Source organism: Pleurodeles waltl, chromosome 3_1 (assembly GCF_031143425.1).
Source record: "Pleurodeles waltl isolate 20211129_DDA chromosome 3_1, aPleWal1.hap1.20221129, whole genome shotgun sequence".
NCBI lineage: Eukaryota > Metazoa > Chordata > Amphibia > Caudata > Salamandridae > Pleurodeles > Pleurodeles waltl.
This window is the reverse complement of record NC_090440.1, coordinates 857,193,407-857,221,227: the sequence shown is the minus strand read 5'-3', so window position 1 is coordinate 857,221,227 and position 27,821 is coordinate 857,193,407.

Sequence of the window (27,821 nt, the reverse complement as noted above, 5' to 3'; positions counted from 1 at the left end):
TGATGCAAAAAATATTGTATGTAATGTCTTTTGGGTCAATTAGAATTGTATTTATTGTACTATTTTTATATCTATTTATATTTGTTAGATTGATGTTTTAGTAAGCTAAATTTTAGAAATTTGTATATTTGGGTGTATTAATAAATATATATATATTTTTTTTTGCAGCAGGATATAGGGATTTGTAGGGGATAAGAGTGGGGAGACGTTTAAAATATGTATATTTTAAAATAAAAATATTGTTGATAAATTAGAAAATATCCTAATTTATAAATTAATATTTAGCAATCATTTTTTCATTAAGATATATATAGTAATGGTATAAAAAATATAATAAAAGTGTAAAGATATTACAAAATGTTTCATTAAAATAATATTTAGATTTTTTAAAATTAAAACTGTATGTTTGTAATTTATCCCAATTTCTGAAATGTGTTCATATATTCATAAAATTGTCATTTAATTAAAAAAATATATTTCAATTTATAAAAGATATACCTTTTTTAAATACTTTTTGATTCTAAGATAGTTCATTTTGAAATCATAATTTATTTGATATTTTATGGTTTATAGTTTTGGAAAGGTTGAAAAACAATTTAATAACTATTTTAATTATTACTATTAATATTTTTTCAATTTTAACAATTTATTTTGTATATTTTGGTTTGTAGTTTAGGTTAGTTTGTTTTTTACGTTAAATTTCATAACATATTTAAAATGTGTATGATTACAGAGTATTGATTTTTGTTTGAATTTTTTTAATTTGTATAACTTTCTATAAACCTTTTATATTGAAATGGATATTGTAAATTTCACATGTTTAGCATCCAAAACCTTTTTCAAATATTGTTAGATTGGAGTGAGGTGATTAAATGTTACCCTGTTAGTGTGCAGAGCTTTCCTTCAAGATGGTTGGATTAGAGTGGAAATAGTCAATTTCAACCTTTAGGGCTTGATTAGGAGTTCGGTGGGCATTTTGCACAATCCGCCGAACTTCCGACGGGGTGGTTGCCGCCACACTGGCTACCTCTCCGCGGATCCGTTGAGTGAGAAAAACCCACCCACCTGTACCATTAACCTTAAAAACTGTGTGTAGCGACAGCTTGCACATCATAGGGTGGCCATGCCATGGGCAGTAGGTACACGTCTCAACACACTCACAAACATACATCAACAGGCACACAGTCAATATACGCCCCATTGGGCAGCACACTTACACTGCACAGTAACACTACACAAATGCACACGGCCACACAGCTCAGGCACAGGGAGACTGAAGACTACACAGGGGTGTTTATGTGTCTTGGGCTTGGGCGGGTAAAAGTGCTGTGGGATGCCGTGGTGGGTGGGTGCGTAGATGGGTGGAATGTCTATTTGGGCAGTGACTGCAGGTATGGTGGATGTGGTGGATGTATGTGTGTCTGTAGTTGTGGTGCCTGTGGGTGTGGTGCTTGTGGTAGATGTCTGGGGGTCTGCTGGGGTTGTGTCTGTGGGTAGGATAGGTGTGGTGGCTGTATCAGCGACTGTTGTGGTAGTGTCTGTAGGTATGCTTGATGTCATTTGTGTGATGCTGAGGGTGGTGGGGTTTCAGGGGAAGTTGTGAGTGTTGCTGTGTCCGTGGGTGGATGTTGCTTGTGTGCGTGCTGGTGTGTCTTGTGGTGCCTGTGTTTGTGTTTGCTCCGTTTATCTGTTGAGGTGGATGTCTGCGGACCTGTTGGTGTGCTTTGGGTAGGCGGGGGAAGGGGAGATTTGAACAGGGAATAGGGAGGTGGAGGGGGAAGGAACATAGGGGGTGACTGGCTGCCTTCAGTGTGGAGGCCAGAGCCTGAAAAGATCTCTGTAGGCCAGACATTGCACCATGAATATCTTCCAGGAATGCGTTAGTCTGTTGGAGCTGACTTCACAATCCCTGGAGGACTTTCAAGATGGCTGTCTGACACACAGAGATACTTCTCAGGAAGTCAATAGCCTCCTCACTGAGGGCCGTGGGGGTAACAGAGGCTGGGGCAGAGGTTTCTGTGGCAAAGGAGATGCCCACCCTCTTTGGTGAGCGTTCACAGCCAACTTGGTGGGGACCAAAAGAGAGGGCAGTGATAGCACGGTGGTAGACAAGGATGGTACAGGGGGAATCACCAAAGGGTCCACCACCACTAGGGAGTGGTCAGTGGAGGAGGAATCCAAGGATGATGATGTTGTCTCGTTCTCCCCCGTGGCACTCCCCTTGCCCTCCAGGCCACTGGGTCCCTATGTGTCAGTGGTGTCTTGACCCAAGGTCCCATGGTCAGATGCTTCCCCACTTGGCTCGGCCCTTCTCCTTCGCTTGCTTGTGCTGATGCTGCAAAAAGGAAGAGAAATAGGGTCATAACATGTCCATTATAACACTTCAATCACAACTCTGATTGACACATAGTAACAACATGACAAGTAAGCCCAAACAAAAACTTAGATCTAAGTGGCACATACATGTGCCATAACATGTGCATGCATGCCGTCTGGATTTACTAAAGTTGCAGACAGGAAAATCAGGATCTCATACATCTACAATTGCATGGCTGAAGTCTTGCAACCGCAATATCCATTCAACAAATAGGAGACCTCTCAATCCTCAAAGTTGTGCCACATGCAGCAGACCTAAATAAACTTTTGGCAAATAATGGTATCCCATTGTAAAGTCCATTCTCACATTTCACACACAAGGTCATGCACAAATCTATTTGGCACAAACATAATGTACCAACAATTAGTAATGATGCCTTGAAATCCTGCTATGTTGATTACAAAAGTACAATATCCTGGAGTAGGTGACATGGAAATATCCATGTCAAACAGTAAACATTTCAATAGTGTACATTCCAACAAGTGAAACCTGTCCCAATAATGTCAAGGAGATAGTATCCATGTTACTCGGATAGGTCTCACATGTGCCTTTGTAAGTAACACTTTTGACTTCAGGTTCAACAGGTCAGGGAGAGATGTCTCCAGAATACACAAAACAATGAAACAGTAAGCCCCAGGATAGTCACCAGTAATGTCTTACACCCATTACAATGACATAATTTAAGTGTATCTGTTGGAACCATCTGTCCTTTGCATGTTGGAGTAACACAGAACTGCAATGACTTATAGAAAGACCTCAATTTGTTGTCCAATGAGAAGCAACATCACTATCAACACCTTGGACATGCCAACCCTGGTGTCGTGCTGTAGATGAATGCCTGTATTCAAACACATGTGATGTCAACCTCACTGCAAGGCACTCCATGATGCCTGGCAACAGTTAGACAACAATCCTTAACCATTACACATGTGCAGTGCACTTGTACATACAAATCCACATCAAGGGCATAGATAAACACAGAGTGGTTAAACATCTGGGCCAAACTGTCATTTCCCTTATTTCTACTGCATTTCTACATGCCAAATGACAAATTATGATGCATGAAGGTATCTGTCGGACAATAAACAATGGTGACACACTCCTGTCTGTGACACAACATGAAATATACCACCATTGTAACTGTGCTATTCCACAAACTCTTCTCAATACACATATATGTGAGAGAATGCAGGCATCATCCCATCAACATGGGTAGAAAATGCATTAAAATATCAGATTAAGAATGTTTCCTAAAGAGAAAAGGACACATACTGACATGTAGGCACAAGGAATGTTGGCAACAGTCATGTGACATAATTCATGTAAATGGACATTTCCCACTTACAAAAGGGAAAGTAGATTGCTATATCTGCAAAGACCGCCATGTAAGACACGTCACATATATGACGGACAGCTACACATCACAGACTGTAGTGAGACACCTGCACCCATCATATACTGAAGATAACTAGCTTCTGGGTCGCAGATGTCTACATACTCATAAACCCAGACACATGGCAGAGGACAGGAATCCATAACCTACTTGTAACATCTAGGGGTAGTGATTACACCCACTACAACTATAAACAGTACATGAATGATCACTGTACACAGCCATTTGCGGTCCATGAAGAGCAAGTGGTTTGATGATTCTCCCCAGTTTTGTACTAGGTCCCAGGTCCAAAAGGCAAGGCGTACCTGTTTGATACACATGACATAACAACACAAACAATCTCCCATCTACTGTGTGACACATGGGCCATACCTAATTGTCAGGGGGGCCATCAGTACCTCACTCAATGACCTGGCAATGAGAAAGGCTGGAATTTGTAGTGTACTCACCCCCTTGTGGTTGCTGTGCTGCCCTCAAATGCCCATCAAGCTCTGGGTAGGCCACTTCCAGGATGCAGGCCATTAGGGGGGTTGTTGTCTGACAGGCACCCCGCCGATGTTGGGAGGACAGCCCTTGCTGGGTGTCTGTGATCTTCCGGGCCCAACGTCTCAGGTTCTTCTACCTGTTGCAACAGTGGATGCTCTGCCGACAATAGACCCCCTAGGGTCTGCAACTTCTTGGCAATGGCTCTTCAAATCCCTTTATTCTGATGGGTGTTGACTTGCATGGATGCAAAAACAAGAGAAGAAATTATGTCCACAAGTCCCATCCTAAATGGCTGAGTCACATACAAGTCAGTACACAAAGCTAGGAACATTCTACCTTTGCCCAAACTGCCCAAGTGAGGCACATACTAGCCATTGAGTACAGGGACATGACTACAAACACTTCTCGATCTGCTGACCAACCCACAACCATTTCCTTCAGGCCTTCCACTGACTAGGTAGGTCAACTAACATCTAGTGGGACATGCTCCAGAAATCTGACTGAGATCTGAGGAACTATGAGACACATCTCACCTCTGTGGTTTCGGAAAGGTAGATTCCTTAGACATGAATGCATTAAACCACACACACTCTGTGATAATGATTCTCTGCATACAGTTCCTAGAGACTATGGGCAGAGTACAAGCTTCAACACTACACATGGGTAACAATGAGGGGGCTGGCATGGTGGGTACAGAAAGTGGCTACTCTGCCCATGTGTGATACTCATACCACCTCAGGAGATAAGGTTCTGTGTTGTACTTGTGCCACAGAAAATGCTTTTGGACACATGTGTCCATCCTACAGATATGGCATCCAACAAAGGCATGCATTGTCCATTTACTGACATATGACAAAGCTACTGAATCACATATCATGGCTTTCCAGGAATCAACACACTGTCTACACTGTGGGACTATCATTTATGAAATAAGCCTGCACAGGACTAATTTGACCTGTGTGAAGGTGACAACAGGGCTGTGTGAGTAAGGGACCTGTCATGAGACAGATACACACATTGACAAAGATGCCAAGTGCAGATTGGTCACAGATCATCAACTGTCCCCTAAAAACATTTTCATAGTCCTCAGGGAAAGAGCCTCAAGAAGCTGCAAACTAACCTAAAAACTTAGATATGGCCACATAACAGGATCAACTGGGATACAGGGAGTGGGCACAGTGCCACAGCTGCTTAGCAAAAGTGACTCAATACCAGCCTACACTTGGACATATGCTGGGAGATACATTGGACAGTCCCAGGTCTCTGCAGGCTTAGCAGACAGAACCTACATGAAACTCTATTCCCATCACTTCCATGCAAGACAGTACATCATTTAGCCATCAGAAATTTGGCATGTGTTGTGTATGTGGCAAGCTGAAAGACAGAGTGAGTCAGGACATGTCTTCAAAAAACAACATTTTACCACGCCCGGATGTGGTTTGATATCTCAGTGGCAACATACACATAGCTCACTTTACACTCACCTCACACATACAACATGCATACACAGCTCATGCTGTCATGCAAGTACATGTTGTCCCACATGTGGTGAGAGTTGTGTGGTGATGGCCGTGATGTCACCTCACCCAGTTAGGTGCACCCAACATAAGGTAGATCAGACTAAACTCAAAACACACACAACAATGTATTAGATGTAACATCTGGCACTGAACACAGATACAGGCACATTGACGCTCCCATTGATTTCCACACCAACTGTACCTCCATGGCCTTGACTTTAAATTCTATCACCTATGGGTGCAATCTAGCCTGTGAGGAGGGAATATATGGTGTAGTACAGAAAAATAAATGTGGACATGAGGCACTTACCTGCTTCTCTGGTGCACCATAAAGCTGTTCATACAGGACCTCTGTGATCATTCTCTCCAGCTCCTCCAGGGAAAAGGCAGGGCACTATCACTTGCTGGACATAGCATGTTTGTTTCCAGAGGCCGTACCCAGCAGCTCAGGTAGTGAAGGTCTTGCTGGCAGCAGTGTCAGAAGTCATGTGAGGGATTTTCTAGAACATGGCTGTCACGTATGCGGCGTCACCGCCGTTGGACACAGCCACTGGCCTGTGACTGCCACTGGCAATAGTGTTAGTCTATGGCTGTGTACACTGCTGTTGCAACCGCCTACCGCCATAGAAAAATACATATGTCCTGTATGTTTGTGTGCAATTTCTGCTGTAAACATTGCGACGAGAAGGACTCATAGTTGCACATCTGTCCTATTCCATAACACAGGACTCTGCATACCCAATCCATCCATGGTTGTTGACGCCGGTGAGAAACCCAACTATGCCAGGGGAAGTCTGCTTCAACTATGCCCATTGAAGAATACAAAGTGTTGTGGAGTGGGCTTTTTGGCTCCTGAAGGCCAGATTTAGGTGTCTGGACAAGACAGGTGGAGCCCTTCTCTACTCACCCGAATAAGTTTGTAAGATCATTGGGGCCTACTGCATGCTCCACAACATTGCCCCGTGGAGTACTCCCCTCATCTGGAATGTATGGGATATCCCTGCAGAGGGATATCCCATACATTCCAGATGAGGGGGAGCTAGGATTGCTATCAGGTAAGAACTCTAAAATGGCAAATGAGGATGACAATGATGAAGAGGAAGGTGAAGACTTGCTGGCAGATCTCATCAATCACTACTTTACTTGAGTGTAAGTATGTAATGTTATGTGAGTACTGTGACTATAGGAGGAACTGTAGTTGTCAGCATGTGCTGAGTAGGGTTTTATTTTAAAAGTCAGGGGATGTTATGCTTTGCAGTATACAGCCAATGTTTGCTTGCTAAGTCAGACTTGAGCATTTCACTACCTTGATTATCTGCTTTGTTTGTGTCAGACTCAGTGCAATGTAAGTGGATCTACTGATGTTTGATATGAGATTTTGGTCATAGGTATTAACTTGTCTGCCTAAACTCATTGTTTTGTTTTAATGAGGTACCTTCACCAATGCATCCTCATGTAGGCATTTCAGAATTGCAACAATGGCAGGAATCTGTTACTGTTCTGACATATGAAGTGGACATGGTTTGATCCAGGTAATGTTGGTCACAGATTTAGGGTGTATGAGTTATGTGCTAATGCAGCTTGGACAGTGGGCGGGTGGAATTCGGAACTGCAGAATACTCTGGTTTGATGTGGTGTGTTGGTCCAGTTGTTGCATGGGTGTGATCATATGGCCTTGAAATATGTTCTCATCCAGTGCAATCCATATATTTTCCCTTCACAGATCTCCCTGAACACCCCTGATAGGGAGGCCAGGATGATGTTGGTGGCCTCCCACTTTTCTAGAGACTTACAATGGAAGTTCCTCTGCAGCTGCTTGATCTCCCTGAGTTCGGCAAGTATCTGGCCCATCAGCCCTTGGGATTCTTTATACGCTCCCAAGACTTGGCTGTTGGTGTCCTGTTGAGGACCATCCCCATTAGTCGCATGCCACAGGCCCACAACATCCCTCCCTACCCGCACGTGCCTTACCCCCACGTGCACCGCTTGACCCTACCACTGGTTCCAGGACCATCATTGTCAGAGGTGTGCTACTGTGACTCAGGATCGTGGACTTGGGGGCACAAGATGGTTGGTACAGTCCTTCGGACACAGGTTGGGGGGCAAATGGCTACCTGCAATGTTGATGCAACTGGGCTGGGATGACTTGATGTGGTCACCGTGAGGCTCACCGGTGTCATCTGACCAGGTTGCCCCGATGAGCCAGAACTTTTCTGAATGTCCAGACATCCAGAACTGTTCTCCTCACTGAGGGCTTCATCCATTGGGGTAGTGGCAGTCTCTTGAGTGGGCTCGGAGTTCCTAGTGGCAGCTAGACCTGTTGATGTGAGCAATACAATGTTACAGGTTGTAATGTGACATCTACCTCCAACAGTTTACAGTGACATTTAGAAAAGGCCATGAACACACATTGGATTTGCAGGTTTACCTTACGCGACAGGTACACGTGCTAGCAATTATATTGACCTGAGGTTTGAATAACATACCAATTCCATTTGAGTCAACTAGCTGCAGAATTTATGAGTTCATTAGCACTTGTGAGGATGGCTGTAGACCTACATCTTGCCAGAAGTGCAGGCAAACCTGTGGCTGGCCAGACTGTGATGACTGTGATTTAGATCATTTCATGTTCTAGTTGACTATCATGCAGGCAGACCCATCAGTTTATGTGATTGCTGTCATCAAGTGGTAAGTACATTGTGATGGTGTGTGCTGCCAATACTATTCAGGTGATGCATCTCGAGTCCTTTGATATTTCATTATTTTGTTGCGCAGGTTGAGCTGTCCTTCCTGTGCACAATATTTTCACCTTGGCTTAGCTTGGCTTAGCTGCTTAAGATGGATGTAGGTGATTAGTCATATCACAGAGTGTACCATGATCTGTAGCTTAGTCCCTCACAGGTGGGTAAACTTCATTTGTGAGTTCACAGACAGATGCACAATGTCATGGGGACTCTGGCCTGGAGTTATAGGGACTGGCCCTCCTGGGATCTACTGTCATGTTACTCCAAGTACTGCGCACAGTATACACAGGTCATCCTCTCTGGTGAGTAAACTTCCTTTGCAAGATAAGAAACAAGGATTTTTGGACAGATGCACACTGGGCTTATGTTTGGATTTTGGGAGACGGAGCCTCATGGCCTTAGCAGTCATGTCACTCCCTGTACTTCATGCACTTGTTATATGTCACCCCCCCTGGTGGGTACACTTCACGTGCAATTTCCAAAATAAGGGTATATTTGCAGGTGTACGCTGGACTTTTGTATGGAGTGGCAATATGGGGGCCTCCTGTGTGTTGCAGCCATGTAACTCTCTGTATTACACACATTATACCAATGGTTTCCTCCCAGAGGAGTACACTTCAAAGATAATTTGGTACACAGGTGTGTTTTGGTGTAGGACACAGTTTTGTTGTTTGTAGTTAGGGAAGCAGTGCCTGCTGTGAGTTGCAGTCCTGCCACTCTCACTGTTTTACAATACCTTACAGATGCCAAATCCCCCAGTGAGCACAAATCATTAGAGATATGAAATACTGTTGTCTTCAGGGAAGGGGACACTGTTCTGGTGTTTGTAGTGACAGTAGCAGTGCCTCCTGGCCTTTTCAATCCTGTCAGTGCCTGTACTACACACACACTGTACAGATGTCATCCTTCCAGGTGGGTACACGCCAATGGGGAGTTGAAATACAAGTTAATTGTGAGTAGGATACACAGTTCTGGTTTTTTAAATAGTAGAACAGTGGCTGCTGAGAATTGTAGTGCAGTCAATCACTGTATTACACACAATATACAGAGAGGTTGTTCTTCCAGGTGAGTCTACTTCACATATGAGATGCCAGACCGGAGTTTATGAACACGTGGACACTGGGCTGGTGAGTGGAGAGACAGTGAAGGTGGCAAAAGCTGATCAGTGTGCATGCATGACAGTACATTTAATGATATTTTTGTGTTGTGACTGATCAGACTCCACTTTTCCAGGTTTTCTGTCAAGCACTCGGGATGCAGGATGGCCAAGACCTTCTCCTCCCAGGATGTGAGTTGTAAGGGAGGAAGGGGGAGACCACCACCAGTCTTCTGGACATGCAGTTGATGCTTGGATGCCATGGAACGGACCTTCCCCCTGATGTCGTTCCACCTCTTCCTGATGTCGTTGCTTGTGCACGGGGTGGGTCCTACAGAATTCACTCTGATGACTATCCTTTGCCACATTTCCAATTTCCTGGTGATTGTAGTGTGCTAGAATTGTGCTCCAAATAGATTTGGCTCTATTCTTATGATTTCATCCACCATGACTCCTAAGTCATCTTCAGAGAAACAGGGATTTTTCTGGGGTTACATGGTATGGATTAAAACATACGTGGTGGGAAGTGAACAGGTGATGGTGAGTTAATGAGGTTGGGAAGTGAAAATGGGTGTGATTGGAAAAAGGAGTGTGTTGAGGGTGTGGGCTATGTGCTTAGGGAAAGTTGTGGGGTGACGGATCTATGATTTGGTAATTTTTGGATGTGCTCTGGTTGGGGTTTTTGGTTTTGTAGATACACAGGATTGTGGTTAGTGAAGGGGGCTGTTTTATGGTGTGCTTTACAGGTGTGGCAGGTGTGGCAATGTGTGTCAGCTGTGTTGTTTTCAAATCTATCCAGTGTGGTGTTGTGTATTACCTTAGTGGCTGCAAACCACCATGGGCCGTACCGCCATTTGCGGACTGCCATGGGTGTCTGCCACTGCGACTTTTGACTTGTAATACATTTGGTGGTTGGTTGAGGGGCTGTAGGTAATGGTGGTCAGACCGTCTATTTCCCGCCCTCAATGGTACTGGCTGTGTGGGTTTTTTGACTTGCTTTTGTTGGTCCTGCCTGTGTAACCTGTAATACGGCGGTCTGTGTGACCGCCAACATGGCGGTCATTTGTCAGCCTCAACTATGGCGGTCTATCGGTCTGACTTCCAAACTCGTAATCAGGCTCTTAGGGCTATATATATACTTTTTGACGCAAAATTGCGCTAACGCAATTTTGCGTTAAAAACTTTAACACTGGCTAATGCCATTTCTTAGCGCCACCCATGCGTCAAAGTTATACTTTGATGCACGTTGGGGCTATGCACGGGTTAGAGTCATTTTTATTTACGCCAACCATTGCGCCACGTCGTAAAGCAAAACAACATTAATGCAGGGAAAATTACTCTAATCCGGTTTGCTACGTCGCAAACCGGATATGCGACATTTTCCACTGCAATAGCGTCAAAAAGTGGTGCACATGCAGCAAACTGTGCTAAGGAGGCCCAAAATGGATCCCAGAAGCCAGGAGAGACCCCAGGGAGATCTCAATCTACCAGGAACCAGCCAGGAGGATACAGACAAGACCCAGGGGAGAGACAAGAAGAAAAGGAAGTGTTGTTTCAGTGCAGAGGAGCATGAAATACTGGTCAGAGAGGTGATGGATCACCAGCATCAACTTTTCATCATCTCAAAATTGCCAATTGGGAGGAAAGAGGCAATTTGGCAACAAATTGGCGACAAGAGAAACAGTGTGGCAGCGGTCAGGATAACTGTCATGGAGTGCAAGAAACGCTGGCATGACTGCAAGCGCAGGACAGAGGAAGAAATGGCAAGGAACAGGAAGGCAGCACTGAAGACTGGAGGTGGGAGTCCAGCATCGGAGAGGCCTTGAACGAGATGGAGGAGATGGTTGCAGCCATCATCCCGGAGGAGATCATCACAGGAATCGCAGGACAACGTAGACTACCTGGAAACAACACATATGCAGGATAAGTTGCATGGGGGACCAAAATCCCTAAATGTTAATTGCAAGCAGGGGGAGGTATATACCTACTACACAATGCATGTCAGCCATGGAAATCAGGTAGTGGAAAGGGGAAAGGGGCAAGGCACGGGTGCATGGGCTGTGCAGGGGCATCCAGGGGCACAGCACAACACAACACCAACAACCTTTGCATGGGGGTACTCCGCCATGCCAAGGCTGCTGGAAATGCTGTAGCAGACCAGTAAGGTAGGGTAGAACTTAAAACTGGGCTGCTGTCACAGGACAGCTGGTATTCTCAGGACGTGAACTAGGGGACAATGCCCAGTCTCAGGCCATTTTCTCAAGCAACATTTACCATTGACAATAGTTGCCACTGCCACCTGTGCTGTATGTGCTGGTCAATTAGGAAATGGCAGTTAGGTGCCCATGGAACAAACATACCTAAAATGAGGGTTCAGGATGACAATGTGACCAATCCCCTTCAATTCCTAACCAAGTGTAAATCCTGTCAAATGCTCATGTCTATAGGCATAATAAACATCAGGTACTGTTACTTACATTATGAAGTACACAGCAGTAGTGTCATACCCATGCTGCCCATTCCAGGGTCTGCACCGTGCCTGTGTTACAATAGCTGCAGTGCCACCTTTCAACATCTCAACTGTCATACTGCTAAGACAACAGCATTGAGGGGGACGACATATGTGTCTAACTAGTGAAACACACCCGCACAGTCATAAGAGGAAATGGAACTCTGTGGGAGTCCAGCGGGAGCTGGCTAAGGAGGTGCGTGTGGGGATGCAAAATATGTCAGCCAGCCTTGAGGGGATGCACATGGGCATGATGACATCTGCAGAACAGTCAGCAGCCATGCAAGTCCAACAATCACTACTGCAAGGACTACAACAATGTGTGAGGGACTTCACCACTGCAGTGAGGGAGTTGCCACAACACCTGGCCTCCCAAACATTTCACTGCATGCATGACTACAATCATGACCCCCTCAGGGACAACCTGTCTGCCTACCACAGCGATGTAGCTGCTATATTCAATAACCAGCAGCTTCTCTTTGCTGCAGTTATGCCCTTAATATTTCCACAGTTGGCTCCTACCGGAAACTCAGAGTCCACTTTTCCAAACACTGAAGTGTGTGTTGCCCCCTCATGCCCACCACCACCAAGGGCAGAGGAGACTACACACACATCAGAAGATGAAGATGCGGAACAGATCACCTTCACCTGTAGGAGTACCCAGTAGCACCAGTCCATGCCAGATGGGCAGTGATTTTCCTATGTCCTGTGCTTGATAACATGCCAGTCTTGCTACAGTTGGTAACATGCACCGTTCTCCAACACCCTGTTTACCTTACCACTATGGACTGCAATTTGTCTCTCACTACCTAATTGGCAATTCATGTTCCTCTGCACTGAATGACACTCCATCACAGCATGTCCCATGACATGTCCCTCACCATTGCACTTGTGTTGCGTCACAATAGAATGCGTCACACTAATGGACTTACAATCCTTGACTATGTAAATATTGCACTACAGCACTTTAAAATAAACAGCACCTACACAACCACTTTGTCTCTGTGTAATGTGACACATCAACTGTGCAGGAGTTTTGGGATGCATGTAACAGGTTAATGGCCACAGAATATCAATACAATAGTGTAGAAAGAATGTGGGCTGATATCTATGCACAAGGGTCTGGATTTTATCATCATCTGTGCTGCTTGTGGCTTATTTCTGAAGTTAAAGCATCACAAACAGTATAATGCTGTGTAAAAAATGTATATGTCAGGCCCAAAGTATCTACAAGATGAAACTCAATGCTGCTCACATCCCCTGCAAGACAATCATTGTGTATGTGACATATGACTCTAAACTTAAATCCCACAACCACACCATGCAGCAGGAATGGATGTGTACGATTGTTTGGACAATAATGTCACCTGGGAGTACAATGTAAAAAATCATAGGTGTGATTTATGTATATTGAACTTCATAAGATTATGACACCACTCAGTTTATCAGGGTTCACATGAACATCAGGCTGCAGGCAGACGTCCCATAGTGCCCAAGATTCCAACACAGGACTCAAACGATGACACCTTTAAAATCACACCTACCTCTACAATACATGGGAACCATAGTCACTTTGAGTGGTGAGTTCAATGGATGGCAGATGCATAGACATGTAGCTTTGTTGTAGCTGCCAATGTGACAGCTCATTTGAAAGTGGGAATAACCATGTCAAGAATGGGATGTGGATGCAGTATGGAACACGCAGGCAAACACAAATTTGACACTGTACACTCATGCAAAGGCCAGGAATCCCCAAGCATATGACACATACCATAAAGGAGTACATAAAACGTTATTATATATGTATGAAAGGAAACTTACACTATGTCAAACACCTATACTAACCTAACCTATCCTAACTATACATTACCCACAACTGGCCCTAACTACCCTATGCTAAACTTACTTACCACATGTAACTAAACACTCTAAACATCATAACCCCCCACCCACCTTTATATGACGGGACACGTGTAGGACAACATATACTAACCTAAACACATATTAACTAATCCCAAACAAATATATATTTTTTTGTATTTTGGTTATAAATATATATATTTTTTTGAATACACATAAACCCCAACTTCAAACCCCACCCACCCAACCACAAACCAACATGTAATAATACTCTCCCCACCCACCAACCCACTTATCCTAACTAAACTAATAGCCTACTCTAACCTATCACTAAACCCCCTAAACCCACTAAAAACAGTATGAGGAAAGAGGAGGGAGAGGATGGAATTAGGGGTGAGGAAAAATGTACTCAGATGTTTGCCCTCCTCAGAATTTTTTTGATAGACCTCAGTCTCCTGCTGTTGCGTGCCACCTCTTGCTGGAGACTGTCTGTACGCCTCATCATCCTTTGCATGTACCGTTGTAGGGGCACAATGCTGCTATGTCCATAACACCTGCTGTGGTGATTTGTGTTGCACTCGATGTTGCAGGTGCTGGTGCTGTGGTTGGAGGTGGTGGTACAGATGGTGCAGCAGTTGTGCCTTGTGCTGCTGATGTTGAGGGTCCAGTTGGAGTGGCTTATATCCCAGTGTCCACTGTGCCTACAGTCGGTGTGGTGGTGGCTGTTGTGGCCAATGCTTGTCCCCCTTCACTAAAAGCCCTCCATGCACCTGTGGCTCTTTCTTGACGATACAGCCTTTCCATCATGCGATACCCAGCCTCCACAGCGAGGATGTGCCTGTACCGCACTGCCCACCCCTGAAACTCATGAATTTCCTGGGCATTCATGTGGACAGCTGTGAAAAAGAGACAGGCAAACATTAGTGTCATCATTGTGTCATACATGTACAGATGATAATCTAACACTTCCTCACAAAAAGCACATGCAGTCCAAATCACAATACAGATAATAGAATGTCCCTGAGGAATTACATGCCTACGCAGCATACCCATCAACTATCTAACAGCACAGCAATGCACAACAAGGTGTGTACCAAATTAACTGATCTGTGCATATATGTAGTGCTATTGGTCACATTACAAATGCTGCAAGTACTCAACATGTGCCAGGCCAACTAATCCCTATCTTCTGGATCAAATTCAAGGCACACAAGACCTATGATTTGTATATGGAACTGGTAGGATGGTATGCAGTTGGTAATCATAAGGGGTCATTGCAGTTTGGCACACATGAATGCTTAAATTACATGTGTTAATATGTGTATATGTGTTTGTAATACCTGTTGCCTCTTTTGCTGTGTGTAGTTGCTTGACTTTGGGGACAATACAGTTCCCATGACAAACAATACACAGGAAAGATCGAGGATGGCTGATTAGGGCTATGTCGGATATGTTACCCCGCACATGTAATGAAATGTTGGCTACCACTTCATGGTCACTTGTGTGTATGCTACCCATGAGTCAGGCATTTGAACATGTTAGGTAGGTACAGTGTTTTTGACACAGAGCCTCAAATCCAATCATAGCTTTGTTATGTACACCACAGTTTGACTAACGTGAATTACCTATATTCCTCCTGTGGCTGTGGTGGGCCAGCAGCCCAGGCTGCATGTGTTCACATATTTCCAGTGGTTTTTTGCACAAAAGTGTCCAGTTCAAGTGTGTGGCCATGTGTATTCTTTGTCAGTATTGGCCTCCAAGGTGTAACTGTTAGGGGCAGGTCTAGTCAGGAGTCTGTGGAGCCAACCCTTGAATTAACAGAGTATCCTTCAAAGCAGATTTGACCTAAAGCCAAAGATCAGCTAACGGCATACAAGGGGATAGGGCAGCTATGGTACAGCAGAAATTACAGAAGGGTGACGACAGAGCAACGTTGTTGTGGTCAATTATGTTATGGATCAGTAATAGACAAACAGGCAAGTTTCATCACTACATTTGTACACAGGGTAGGGCTCTCTCTGAACTTCCCACAGCAACAGGGAACATCAGTGCCTCTGTGTAGATTAATTTCACAGCTAGTCACCATGCACGCCCTATCGAAAGGTGGCGGCAGAATTGAATCTGTGCCTGGACCGTCATGGTACAAACATGTATTGTCCTTACATACACATAAGCAGCCCTTGTTTGTTGGGCTGGAGGCACAGTACCAAGTCCAGGAATACAGCCATAGCACACTGTCACTGTTTGGCACTAATGAATACATGCAAAACCAGACAAAGAATGGGGGCTGTATTCGCCCCCTGGAAAACATGTCCTGGTACGCAAAAATAAGAAAACAAATTAAACTATTCTACACAGTTGAGGACTGATCGTAGACTTACCAGACACAATACCACAAGAGGAAACGGAGGGCATGGAAACCAACTGTGATGTGCAGGTCTAGTCAGGAGTCTGTGGAGCAAACCCTTGAATTAACAGAGTATCCTGCAAATGTAGGCACAGGGAACATCTCTGATTAATGCAAAGACTGGAACCAGTCTGGCTAACAGGAAGCAGGCTCTGTCAGGAAGAAACATGAACAAGGCAGAAAAACAGGGAGCAGAGTCTGGAACAAGCAGGAACAACACTGTGGAAACAAAGAACAATTCAGGTGTACTCAGCATTGTAACACAATCCAACAGGGCTCTGAAACACAAATGAATTGTACTCCAATGCACAACAAGGAGCTTCAGAGAATGGCAGCTTCTAAGCAGTTCCAGGTAGCAGCAAGGGCAGGGCAGAGTCAAATGGCTGGGCTGCATGACAGTGCTCACAGGTTTGTGCAGCTTTAGTCTCTCACAAGTCCTGGAGTTGAGAAACCAGTATAAGGGGCCATCAGGACTTTTCCCATGGGAGGCAATGGACAGCAGATTACAGGTTTTACCGACTACCAGGCAGTGCATTATAGGACCTGAAGTCCATGCAGGCTGATGAAGTAGAACTATGGCATGCCATACTGAAAAGGGAAGCACACAGGACTCAGAATGGGAGTCTGGGTGAATGTAGATGATTTTTCCCAGGGTACATATAGTCCATTTACAGCGCCCCCTAGAGAAGGGTGGGCAGAGACTTAAAAAATGGCAGCAGCAGGACTTATTACCTGGGATGGACTGCCCAGGGCATGTCTTGTGAGCATTGCTTGTCATACTTGGGACACTTGTGCTATCCATTTACAGTATTGATGCTCCACTTGTCACCCAAGCTCCCTCACAGGTGTGTGCAGCTTCAGTCTCTCACAAGTCCTGGAGGTGAGAATGCAGTATAAGGGGCCAACCAGACTTTTCCCATGGGAAGCAATGGACAGCAGATTACAGGTCTTACTGACTACCAGGCAGTGCATTATGGGACCTGAAGTCCACGCAGGCTGATGAAGTAGAACTATGGCATGCCATACTGAAAATGGAAGCACACAGGAGTCAGAATGGGAGTCTGGGTGAGTGTAGATGATGATTCCCAAGGTACAGATAGTCCATTTACAGCGCCCCCTAGATAAGGGTGGGCAGAGACTTAAAACATGGCAGTGGCAGGACTTATTACCTGGGATGGACTGCACAGGGTATGTCTTGTCAGCATTGCTTGTCATACATGGGGCACTCGTGCTATCCATTTTCAGGTTTGATGCACTTGTCACGTATGCTCCTTGCAAAGATAGCTGATGTCACACTTACTGATGTTAAGGGTCTGGTCATACATTCCTGTTACCAATGCTATTTCACATCCACTGCCTCATGTATGATGCACTTTTGTATCCTATGATTGATGGTGTCATAGTTGGGTGTCATATGTTGCAATGGACCATGTTGGCAGCATGGATGTGTCTCATAGCTGTGGTCCTATGAATTTGTCCTTCAAATGTAAAATAGACAAGACGTTTTTCATACAAACTGTGTGTGATGTTTGCTGTACATTCATACCCATCAAATGTTATGTGGCATCAGAAGTAGGCAAATTTGTCTTTCTGCAATGCTCCCTGAGGTAATACTCTGATTCCTAGAGATCATGTGATGCATAAATAATTACCCAGAGCATGATTGAGTGATAAAGTGAGCTGTTTAATTCCATATCATAAAAAAGTGGTGATAGTGACTATTGTTGGATTTTTTTTTGCACTATATGTTGTCTGCGACGCATTTCTGCAGCTGTGTTAGGATGTTCCCCCTCATTTTACCAGACAGCATCCTCCTCTTCAGGCAGTTGTTGTTCAGGTTCATATAGGGGAACGTTCCTCCTAACCCAAATGTTGTGCAGGATGGCACAGGTCCAAATGATCTTGCAGACCATTTCTGGGGAATATAGGAGGCTGCCTCCGGTGATGTCCAGGCACCTGAATCTGGACTTCAGGATGCCAAAAGTCCGTTCAACTATTGTGCGTGTCCTCCCATGTGCCTCATTATAGGCACGCTCTGCTGCTGTGCTTGGGTTAGCAAATGGGGTAGATCCCATAAACCTGATCAGCTGAAAGAGAAAATAGGGGTAAGTATTTTGTTGTTGCTTGCACCAGGAATGTCATTTTGCATGGCAGTTATTATCTTGTGTCGTCTGTGACTCATATGTGTTTGTGTATTGTGTGGGATCCTAGGATTCTGTGAGGCTCTTTCTGCATTGGGTTATTTGACTTGAAAAACTTGTGTTTGGCTAATTGACCTGATATCTCTGGTATATTTTAAAACTTGCAGTTCAGTGTGTATCTCCCATTCGTTATGTAGTGAGCAAGATGTTTTCGTGTACATTCACTGGAGATGACATGATACTTCCACACACACAATAGATTCCATTGTGGTGGAAACATGGTTGCACTACATGGCCTGGACATCCCATCCAATTAGACATATATAATTGCATATGAAATGCAACAGTGAAGCCCTTTGATTTGGCTGGGTGAAAATGCACAACACATCTCCATACGTTGGCAGCACTGAGGTGTTCAATATTCACAATGCACAGTTGTCCCATGTGTGATTAGTTCTATGCAAACCTGTTTTTGTTCCCTCACCCAGTTGGCTCATGTGCAACCGTGCACCTACACTACTGAACTTGCTCCAGGTGAGCTGGCTAACTTGGTTGTAGAGGTGGTTGTACTTGTTTAGGAAGGTCCATCTCCCTGTACATCTGTTATGTTGATGGGGAATTGTCTCTTTCAGTATGTGTAGCAGTGTGTACTTTGCATTAGTGTCACATCAACATGTTTTCATAGCACAGTCCACTTCCTTATTGCTAGCAGGCAATGTCACCCCAAGAGTGATGTGAGATGTTGGTACTGCCTCAATAATTCCATGTCACCTTCATTTGAGTCAGCGTCATCATGCTATGTGTCTCATGGTGTTTGACCTGCAGCAACACACATTGCACACCTCTTACACAGTACATATTGCTTGGACGGGTGTGGGATTGACTATGTGGCCTTATGTGATATTGAATGGTTAATCTTTCCAAGTTGTACTGCCAGTTAAGACCATGTCATTGTCACTGTGTGGTTTTAAATTGGTCCCTTGTGGCTATAGAGTGGCATCTATTGTTATGGGCAGTCGTCATTTTCCATAGGTGTGAATCCCATTGGGTACGAATATCAAACATAACTACCAGTGTCACACCTCAGTTTCTTCCTGCCCACGTGTCAATGTAGTGGTGTATGTCTTGTGTGTCCTAAATGGTTGCTGTGCTGTGTGTATATTACTAGGTTTCTGGACCTACCGACAAGAAGGCCATTGCCATATCGTCCATCCTTGAAGTGCTGATTGATGGTGCTGTGGCGGAAGATTAAGGAATCATATACACTCCCAGGATACTTTGCCATGATGTTGGTGAACAATCCCTGGTGATCAACAATGGCCTGCACATTGATGGAGTGGGTGTGCTTTCTGTTGCGGTATAGGTGCTCGGTTACAGCAGGTGGCACAATCCGGACATGTGTGCAGTCAGTGGCACCAAGCACGTGCAGGAAGCCATTCATTTGGTAAAACCCCTGTTTGATCTCCTGCTGCTTCTGCTTTGTGTTGGGGAAGCTGATGTGGCGGGGTGTGAGTGAGGTGATGGCATCAAGTACCTTAGGAAGGAAGGTGAAGAATGAAGGCTGTGAAACCCCAGCAACCAGAGCACCAGTAGTTTGAAATGAGCCACTTGCTAACATGTGCAGGACAGCTAGCAGCTTGGTCTCCAGTGGAATAATGTGGGGTGTCTGCAGGCTGGCTATTAACTGTGGCTCAATTTGGTGCAGTAGCTGCTGTATGGCTTGCCAGGTGAGTCTGTACCTCTGGATGATATAATATTCTCTGAGGCCCAGGAAGGTTGTCCTGTTCCTGAATAGCCTCTCCTGCCTTCTCTGTTGCCTTTGGGGTCTACATTGGTGGGGTGGTAGCTGCTGCTGTTGGTCCTATGCTCTGCGTCTCCTGGCATGCTGCATGAGTAGCACCTCCATGTCGTCCTTCTTGAGCAATGTTGCTTGTGTGAGTTTTCCTTAAGTAGTGGTGTGTTTGCCCCATTTTAACACCTGCCTTGACCCAGGCTTTAAAAATGTAAGCAAATCAGGATTTGCGTCATTTTCCGGGTCCGCTTCCCAGCCGTGCGTCATTTTTGCCCGGTTGGATGAATATGGCGCACGGGTGTTTGAGTCATTTTTTGGATGGGAACGCCTACCTTGCATCTCATTCACGCAAGGCGGTTTCACGCATCCAGAAAATGACGCAAACTCTGAAATTTTGACACTAGATGGGTCAAGCGTCAAAATATAAATATGGTGTTAAGTTTAAGCCGGATTTGCGTAAAAACAATGACGCTAATCCAGCGCAGAGGGAGTATAAATATGTACCTTAGTGTCCAACATCTTCCCTAAATCGGTTCAGATTGGAATGGGAATAATAAATTTGACCCCTTTAGTGCCCAATATCTTCCGCAGATTGGAGTGGGAATCGTAAATTCACCCCTTTAGTATCAAACACCTTCCTCAAATTGGTTTACATTGGAGTGGAAATAGTAAATTCCACCCCTTTATTGGCCAACACCTTTATCAAGTTGATATAGATTGAAAAGGGAATAGTAAATTTCACCCCTTTATTGGCCAACACCTTTATCAAGTTGATATAGATTGAAAAGGGAATAGTAAATTTCACCCCTTTAGTGTCCAACATCTTTCCTAAATCAATTTAGATTGGAGCAGGAATAGTAAATATCACCTATTTAGTGCCCAGCATCTTCCTCAAATTGGTTTAGATTGGAGTAGGAGTAGTAAATTTCACCTCTTCAGTGTCAAACACCTTTCCTGAATTGACTTAGACTAGAGTGAGAGTAAATGTCACCACTTTTGTGTCCAATACCTTCCCCAAATTCATTTATATTGGATTGAGAATAGTAAATTTCACCCTATTAGTGTCCAACACCTTCCTCAAATTTGTATAGATTGGAGTGGAAATAGTACATGTCACCTCTTTAGTGTCCAACACCTTCCTCAAATTGGTTTAGATTGGAGTGAGAACAGTTAATCTCACCCCTTTTGTACAAATACCTTCTCTACACTGGTTTAGATTGGAGTGGGAATAGTAAATGTCACCCCTTTAGTATCCAATATCTTCTCCATATTGGTTTAGATTGGAGTAGGAATAGTAAATGTCACCCCTTTAGTATCCAGTACCTTTCTCCATTATTTTTGGATTGGAGTGGGAATAATAAATGTCACCCCCTTAGTGTACAACATCTTCTATCAATTAGTTTAGGTTGGAGTGGGACTAGTAAATTTAACCTCTTCCTTGTTGTATTTTATTTTTTTATTCTGAAATCTTTTCTTTTATATTTATTTGTATGTAGTAAAATATTTTTATTTCATTAGTATTGTTGTTCATTAGTAATACAACAAATATAGTTGTATGTTTGTAAACTAAAATATTGCTCATTACATTTTTTCCATAGTAAAGATGTCACTCATTTTTCTCATTATATATCTATTTTGAAAGTTAATTTTTTTTATATTTTGACATTTTCACTGGTATATATTTTATCTGAAAAACAAACATTTTATAAAGGTCAGTAAATAAAGCATTTCTTTTTATAGCATTAATAAAAACCTATACATTATATTTACATAGTACTGTGTGTTGTACATTTTCAATGTTTATTGTATTGTTATAACTTTTTGTTATACATGTTTTGGGGGTGAAAAGTAAACGTAATATAGTTTTGTTTAACTGAAGAATGTATATAACATGTTTTGTTTCTATTTTAAGTAAATGTTTTGTGTTAAAAATGTTTTTACATATTTATTAGTGATTGATTATTTTGGTGATATGGTTATTGATATTGTGTGTAATGATATTATTGACGAATCATATTTTTTGAAGGCTCACATTATTTTGGTATCTGATATTGTTGTTTCGATATAGTTGAAAATAAAACTTGTTTTAAGAATTATATTTTTGTTCTCAATATTTGAGATGTTACTAGTTATCTATATTTGAATTCTGATATGTTTGTGTTCTGATATTTTATGGATCGATAGTATGTCAGTTATCCAGTGTGTACATGTATTTCCTTCTTGACTTAAATGTTTCTAAAATTGATTTTTTTACAACATGTAAAGCAATGACATCACAGTTCAGAGCAATGATAATCAATTTGTCAACACAAGTAATATATATTTTATTAACACAAACAGTAACAGTCAAATTATGATCTGTCTCTAAACAAAAATCAAATGTTAAAGTTAAAACAAATGTAATTAAAATGTACTTGATGGCCCATACACCAGTAAAGTGGACTGAAACAAAAATAATGTGTAAAAACGCTTGTATGAATACAAACCCTGCAGAGAAAACAAACTGTTAGGAAGTACTGATAGGAAAATAATAATATGATGAACCCATTTAAATCTCTAGGCAAAGTGTCCGCATGAAAGCTTTGGTTTGAATCCATTTATTGTGAAGACTCCAAGGCAGTGTAACATTCAGTGACAACAGACTTTCTAAATATTGTAGGGGTCTAAAAGGGAGTCAACACAATGCATATGACTGCCCTCATGATCTCTGCAAACATTATGCTCAAATTCAGGCAAAAGAACAGCAAGCAACTCTACAGGCCCATGCAGAGGACCTAAAGAAGCTCTTCCACAGCAACAACATAAGCATCTAAGGGGTGCTGCAGGGTGCCAAGCACATGGACATAATGGATTATGTACAGACCCTCTTCCAACAAATTCTGGCCCTAATGGCAAGGACCAACACAGTTAGACAGGACCTGAAATGGTGCCAGAAGGGGTGGTGCTAACCAAACATCCTCACATGCATCCACTACTTCCAAATCAAAGACAATATTCTGCGCAAAGCAAGAGATGCCTACCTTCTGCAGGTCCGAGTTCACAAATAGTGATCTAACAAAACCGCTTCACTCCAGAAACATCACAGGGCTCCACAGGAATTAAAGGATGTTGCATAGCTAAGGCAACCCATTTTGCTTCATTCTCCCCTGGGACAATGAAGTGTATCAACTCAAACATTGGTGGCGGCCCGCTGACTTCTGAACATTCCAGATAATGCTAAGTGAGTGCTCACTACAATGCACCCATGAGACCCATGAGGCATGTCTGCATCAATGGTACCAGGTCATGGGGTTGCCTATGGACCTCCACCCACATCCCAAAGCCACTGAACAAGAGGAAAAAGCAGTACTAATACCAGTGGGGGGAGCAGCATGTTAGCCAGAGACAATACACTTAGATGGCGCATTGATATGGTAGAATGCGCACAGCTCCACTGCCAACACACCTTGTAGGTATGAGGGGACAAATGTGACAGACTACTTACCCAGAATCTCTAAGCCAAACATCAAACCTACAAGGTTGGTGCTATTCTGCCTCCGAACAGCTTTGAAACCACTGATGATCCCTGTATACCATCCACCTTCAGGGACTTTGTTAGGCCTGGCATCCTTTGCGTGTTTTCCCCTACCTTTTTGACCTTTAACCTCCTGTTTTCTGGCTTCATGTTTGCTGACTGTTAGGATTCTGGGCACTTTACCACTGCTGACCAGTGCTAAAGTGCAGGTGCTCTGTACTGTAAAACATGGTAGCATTGGTTTCTCCACAATTGGCATATTTACTTTACTTGTAAGTCCTTCATAAACTGCACTATATGTGCCCACAACTTGTTAATTAAATGCTACTATTGGCCTTTCACAGGATAGCATTGGGATTACCTTAAAACATCTTTCAAGTGTAGTTTCAAATTGGGAGAATATTGAGATGTGGAGTTTAGTGTCTTTAGACTCACAATTTAAAATCACAACTAAAGATGAGGTCAGATTTTAAATTGTAAGTCTGAAAATGACACTTTTAAAAAGTTAGCATGTTATTAGTTGAACCATTCTGTGCCTCTGTCTGTCTCTGAATACACCTCTGTGGTTGTGGATAGCTGGACTTTGTGCTTTTTCTCTAGACAGTCACTCACAAAGGGAGCTTGGGTGTGACATTTGCATCCTGATGGCCCATTATCAGGCTGATGGGCCATTAACTGGCCTAATGGGGGGCGGAGCTTCTTACTACTGTATATATCTGTGCCTCACATAAAGGGCCCCATAACAACCCTGTAGAGTGTCTGGAGCCAGGGAGGGCAGGACAGGGACCTTGTAAACTTCAAAGGAAGGCCTGGAAGTTTCTCCCACCTTCCAGAATGAGAACCTCAAACCCCACCAAATCAGATCTCATCTGGAACCAAAGACACTCTGTCAGGAGGAAGGACTGCTGTGCTGCCAGGAAGGACTGCCACTCTGCAACTGCATTGATGTTTAGGCCTACTGCTGCTGTGTACTGTAGGAGGGACTGCACTTTGCTATTTGTTCTGCTGTATTGGCCTGCTGTTTCCGTCCTTCAGTGAGAGGGACTGGGCTTCCTCTCTGCATCCTTGAACCCAAGTGTCTCCAAGGGCTTGCTGTCTTGCCCTCACATCATCTGCAGTCTTAGGTACATCAAATACTGCTTGCAGCTCTCCCGGTGTTGCTGGACTCTGCCATCTGTGAGTCCTACCCTTGCCTGAGATGACCCCCTCCAGCACTGGGCCTTGGAAGTGGGTTCTGCAGCTACAAACTTTAAAAAGTGACCCATTGCCCGAGCGCTGCAGAAATATCGACACTTTGTGTCCTCATTGTCGACGCACTGCTCGAGCAAAGGTACTGTTTAGCAGACCCTACGTGGGTTCTGCGGCCCAGCCTACTCTCCATCATGGTCAGCCTATATTTTGGATCTGCACCAGTCCCTCGCAACCTCAAGTAAACTTTTAAACTCTATAGACTTGTAAGCAATGTCTTCAGATATAATCTTTAAAAACAAATCTAATCTCAACTTCTACTGATTGGATTTTTGTTGTTTTGATCTTGTTTAAATCAGATGAATATCATATATGTTTCTAGTTTGGTTTTGGGTGTTTTTGTGGTGTCTTTCACTGTGTTACTGTAAGTTTTGCACAAATACTTGCCTTCTAAGTTAAGTTGCCTGCTCTGTGTCAAGCTACCAGAGGGTGAGGACAGATTAATTTAGGATGAGAATCTGACTTACCCTGACTGGGATTATGGCCCCTACTTGGACAGGGTACATACTTCTACCTACTGGACACCCAATTTCCAACAATGATGCAAACATCAGCCATCCATATTTGATTTGTTTGTGTTGTTCCTATGCTCCAGCAACAAGATTTGTACCCAAAAGAAATCTCAATAAAGCTTCATCTTGGGCATTTGGCTTAATACCCTTAATATAAAATGCTTAAAATCATCCAAGATTATGCCAGTATAAATAAAATGTCACCCAGACTTAAGGTACCGCTTACCAGCATAGTGTATCTTGCATGATTATCAAGAAGCAAGTAGATTGACACTGCTACTGTTGGATCAATATTGCCAAATCAGTGCAAATGTAAAACTGCCTCACCATTACACATAGGGGCAGATTTAAGAGCCCCTAGCACCACATTAGCACCACCATATCGTCATTCATTTTACACTACGGCTGCGCTAAAGTGGAATTTCCTTTGTGCCATATTTCAAAGTGGCTCAATGCATGCTTTGCGCCACTTTGTAAACCCTTGTGCCACATTATGCCTGCACCAGACATAATGTATGCAAGGGGGGCAGTTCCCCATTAGGGGGGGGGGGGCAAAAAAATGGTGCAAGGAAATCTAAAAGATTCCTTGTGGCATTTATTTCAGCACTTTTAATGCCTGCTCAGAGGAAGCATTAAAAGGGGACCACCATTATTTATAATGGGCCCCTATGTGCACTACAGGTGTAATGCCAAAATGTTGGTTCTACTCCTGCAAAGTACAACAATAGCCTCAGAAAAATTTACGTTACTGCCCCCTACCCTGCACCATGGTGTACTGTATTTCAAATACGGCGCACACATGGTGGAGGTAGGGGGACGCTAAGATGCACAAGGAAAGTAGTGTTGCATTAGGAGCAGCACCACTTTTCTTAAATCTGCCCCCTAAATATCTTGTCACTCATCAGTAGCAGAAGCAGGTTCAGGAGATGTCCCAGGTCTTCTTTGTCTGGAATGGCTCAGGGCTAGAAAGCAACAGCTCTCTGGTCTTATGTGGTCTAAAAAGGGAAAACATCTTATTTGCCCCCAGACTTGAGTTTTTTCCATTTTATGGAACTGCATCAAATTTAGCCTATTAAGACTTAGTTGACTTCGCTAGTTGAGTGTCAAATTAGGTGCAGATCTATTCTTTGGGGGCAAAGCTACCTGAAAACCAAAAATAGTATTATCAATAGAAAGTGTGATTGAATTATAAATACACAGTGGTGATTGCCACAGTATAATATATGGGGTAAAGTACACTCTGCTATACATGATAAGGTTATTGAATGTCACTGAGAACGTCCGTGACCTTACAGAGGAATGAGACTAAAGGCTGAGTTCATTTAGTAGGCCATGGAACTCTGAAGTGACTTACAATAGCTCTACTTCTGATAATACTAGGGGTGGGCGGGGAGCTCCAATCCGCTGGCAGAGCTAACAGAGTTTTTGGCACTCCGTCCTCCGCTTGGAGTGTGGAGTTGACCCAAAAATTCCACTAGCCCTGCCAGCAGAGCAGAGCTCACCCGGTGCACACTTCAGTCCAGTTATGGGCTACAGAGTGCAGACAGTCTGTGCTTGCCCCGTGTAGCCCATAACTGGGCTGCAGTGTGCACAGGGGACTGATCCAAGGCCAGGCCTCCATCTGCCAGCAGCCTGAGGGCATGGGGCAGAGGGAGGCAGAGAACCAGGTCTCTGTGGAGGACAACAAGGACCCCCTGGAGGACCCAAGTAAGTTTTTGTCTCTTTTCTTTTTTTAACCTTTGTTTGTGCACACTGGTGGCTGAAACACCAGCTTTCGCTGCCTATGGCTTTAGCTTGAATTCATGCCAGGGACGTAGGCAGTGAAAGCTGCTGTTTCAGGCCTCTTGTGCACCGCCCTGTCCTTTGTGCAACGCACATGGCACAGGCCGGTGCACAAGAGTGCCCGCAGATTGGGTGCATTCAGGACTCTGCGGTTCACGGAAATCCACCTCTGCGGAATTCCACTGAGTTTAATCATCTCTGTAGAACTCTACGGATTCGAACTCCGTGAACTCCACCCAGCATTAGATAATACATGATCGCACCATTACCTTTCCCACAAACTGCTTAAATCCTTCAGGCATGTTGGTGTTTTATATGAAAGAGGTAGGATGTTTCCAGACATCAAGGGCATGCAGAACAAAATTAAACACACTAAAAAGTTGTACATATTTCTTGCAAAAAGCTATTAAATCAGTTTAATGTAAGTCAGTTACAAAAAC